The following is a 3,146-nucleotide window of genomic DNA, read 5'->3' on the forward strand; positions in this document are numbered from 1 at the left end:
GAGAAGGATTTTGAGTTAGGAATCTACAAAGCACCACTCTGTAGCAGAACAGTGCTTTTCACCAGAGTGAACTGGAACAATGTGAAGTGTCTTGCTCAAGAGTTTAATGTTATCCAGTCTGGAGATTAAACCCGTGGGTCAACAGCCTAAACACTAAACCATGCTACTGGAATAGGCAAGAGGAAAGCTTCTAGTATTAACTTTATGGATCCTGAAATTGTCAGGATCGTCATGAGAAGGATCTTCTAATGACTTCAACAGTATAGAATTATATTATTTACATTAGACGGATATTTGTGCTCATCTTGTTTGTCCGTTAAATGTAAATAATGTACATAATTCCTCATCTCTTAAATATAGAACAGTATAGAATTAACCCTCTGATATTCAGATTACTCTGTCAAATGTAATACTTGTTTATTCACATTGTTTTCAATTGATCATGTAATATTTTGTAGATTTGAGATTTCAATGATGTGATTGTTTATTTTTAAAATGACATTGTTGGGTAGGTGTGAGAGGTCAAATCTGGCTGGTTTTAACATAAAAAAGGTAGAATATTTAGGCCAGATATGGCTGGTTTAAAGGTGAAGGGTATGGATAAGAAACCAAAAGCTAGGAGTAACATTGTGGTGATGGAGAATATATCTCGGCTCTGACGTATCTAGGGGATACCCTTGTGAGCATCTCTACACTCTGATCATCATCATTCATCATCCTCGTTTAATGTCCGTTTTCAATGTTGACATGGGTTGGACAGTTTGATTGGGGACTGGCAAGCCAGGAGGCCTCACCAGGCTCCAATCTGATCTGGCAAGGTTTCTACAGCTGGATGCCCTTCCTGACGCCAACCACTCCGAGAGTGTAGTGGGTCTTTTTATGTGCCACCAGCATGGGAACCAGTCAGGCAGAACTGGTATCAGCCACGTTCGGATGGTGCTTTTTATGTGCTACTGGCACAGGAGCCAGTTGGGGTGGGGAGTTGGCATCAGCCACTTTCGGATGGTGCTTTTTATGTGCTATTGACACAGGAGCCAGTCAGAGTGGGGAGTTGGCATTGACCACGTTTAGATGGTGCTTTTTACGTGCCACTGGCATGGGGAGCGAGTCAGGTGGAACTGGCAATGACCCACACATGAATGGTGCTTATTGCGTGCCACCAGCACGAGAGCCAGTCAGGTGGCACTGGCATCGGCCACAACTACAATTTCCATTTGATTGTGATTTGATTTTGATTTTGATTTTACTTGACTCAATAGGTCTCCCTAAAATATTTTTTTTTGCCTAGGTAGGTACGTCAGAGGTGAAGGAGTTATCAAGTAAATCGGTTTACAATATTACAAAGCAAAATAAAGTGATGCCCTGGCAGAATCGTTAGCATCCGAGACAAGATGTTTCATGTCATTCTGTCAGTCTTACATTCTGAGTTCAAATTCAAATGAGTTCAACTTTACCTTTCATCCTTTCAGAGGTCAATAGAATAAGCACCAGTTGAGTACTGGGGGCCGATGTAAATCGACTTTCTCCCTCCCCCAAAATTGCTGGTCTTCTGCTGACCCATCCTTCTGGTGGAGTAAAACACTTGTGGTTGTGCCACGTGAAAGTGCCCATGTGGTGCCATCTAAAAGCACTCGTATTGTGCCATGTAAAAGTGCCTGTGTGACATGTAAAAGTACACATGTGGGCACGCGTGGTGCCGCATAAAAGTGCCTGTGCAGGGCCATGTAAAAGCACCCAGCACATTCTGTAAAGTGGTTGGCATTAGGAAGGGCATCCAGTCATAGAAACCATGCCAAAAGAGACAATTGGAGTCTGGTGCTGCCTTCCTGTGTGTTTATTGAAAGGCAAAATTAATGATGTTCAATGTTTTTATCCCTTTAGTTTCCATCAAATGTAATGTTTATTTATTCACATTGTTTTGAGTTAATCGTGCATTTTCTCATAATCTTGATATCACAATTATGTGATTGTTTATTTTTAGAATGACATGGTAGAGTGGGTGTGAGAGGCCAGATCTGACCAGTTTTAACCTTTAGCACACTGAATTTTCTCTAGAATTGTTTCCCCTGCCATTGCCCTGTTACTACAAGGGAGAAAACTCTTATGGTGACATGATGTACCTACAGTGTGCTGAAGGTTAACATAAAACTAGTTAAACATTTAGGCTGGATGTGGCAGAGTAATCTGATCCTTTGTTATGGGGTGCCTACCCCACCCCCAAATTACCTAGGGTCTAACTTTTTCTTGTTGAAATTTTGATGAATAATGTTTTTTTGTTTGCTATGTCTTATTTTTGTTGACTTCTGTTTGCTTGATGTAAGCTCCTCTTTCATATAGTGTATTTCATCTCCTGTACTGTCTGCAATGTCTCGGGTCCTTGTGGCTAAAAAAAGAGCCCCACTGCTCCCCCCCTCCTCCTCACCATCACCACCACCATTACTAAGTTGTTGGATATACAGAATCCTTATGGCCTCGCAGTATTTACTCTGGTTCTTTGCAACCTTACTGAGGTCAGCTTTGCCTTTCGTCTCTCCAGGACCGATAAAATAAAACACCAGGAAAGTGCTGTGGTCAATAATATTGATTAGCACCTCTCCAAACCCATTATTAATATTAGAAAGTTGGTGAATAACAGATTTGGTGAGTGCAGCAGACAAAATGACTTCTGGTATTTAGTTACCGTCTCTTTACATTCTAAGTTTGACTGAGTGATTAACTGTCTAAAATTACATTTCAGATTTACATGGGAAAGGTCATCCAAGTTCAATATATTTATCCGGTGATTTATAATACAGCTTATTTCCAATATCTTGTGTATAATTTCACAGTTGTTATACAAATATTACATTGTTTTGTCTGTTGAAATCCTGGCGTAGCTTGTACAGACATGAATTTGATATGAGTGGCCTTCTGAAATATTTCTAAAAATAAAACTTAATAATACTTTATACATTCTTTCTGAAGGATTTAGATCAGTGTCGTGTTTCTGAATATTTAAATGAATGAAATTTTAGTGCACGTATGTGTGTGTGTGCGTGTGTGTGTACGTGTGCGTGTGTGTGTGTATGTATAAGCTTACTTAGAAATGGATGTGTTGCATTCAGTTAAATAATAAATAATATATAATATATATATATATATATATA

This window comes from Octopus bimaculoides, chromosome 12 (genome assembly GCF_001194135.2).
Source record: "Octopus bimaculoides isolate UCB-OBI-ISO-001 chromosome 12, ASM119413v2, whole genome shotgun sequence".
Lineage (NCBI taxonomy): Eukaryota > Metazoa > Mollusca > Cephalopoda > Octopoda > Octopodidae > Octopus > Octopus bimaculoides.